Source organism: Acomys minous (genome assembly GCF_964271855.1).
Source record: "Acomys minous genome assembly, chromosome: 3".
Taxonomy (NCBI): Eukaryota; Metazoa; Chordata; class Mammalia; order Rodentia; family Muridae; genus Acomys; species Acomys minous.
Window position 1 is genome coordinate 84,488,526 of NC_140485.1, and position 592 is coordinate 84,489,117.

Genomic DNA, 592 nt, shown 5'->3' on the forward strand with positions numbered 1-592 from the left:
TCCTGTCTTCTGAAATGTGTCTTGCCGCGGGTGTAAGCTTTTAATTCTAGGGGTAAGATAGCTCTGCATCCATCTTGAACCGATTTTAGACAGAAGACTGAGCAGTGATTCCTGCTTTCTTAAATAGTCTCTCTCTCTTTCTCTCTCTTTTTTTGTTTTTTGTTTTTTGTTTTTGTTTTTTCGAGACAGGGTTTCTCTGTGTAGCCCTGGCTGTCCTGGACTCGCTTTGTAGACCAGGCTGGCCTCGAACTCACAGCGATCCGCCTGCCTCTGCGCCCCGAGTGCTGGGATTAAAGGCGTGCGCCACCACGCCCGGCTAGGACCAGTCTCTCTTAATCTGTCTCTCTCAATCCATGCACCCCCCCCACCCCCCCCCACCCCTCCCAGCCTTGTTTTTTTGAGACAGGGTTTCTCTGTGTAGCCCTGGCTGTCTTAGACTCGCTTTGTAGACCAGTGTGGCCTCAAACTCAGAGATCTGCCCACCTCTGCTTCTCTGAGTGCTGGGATTACAGGTCTGTGCCTCCATGCCGGTTTAAATTGTATTTATCTTTTTTAAATCCTTCGCTTTTTCCTCTTCCTCCCTCCCCTCTTC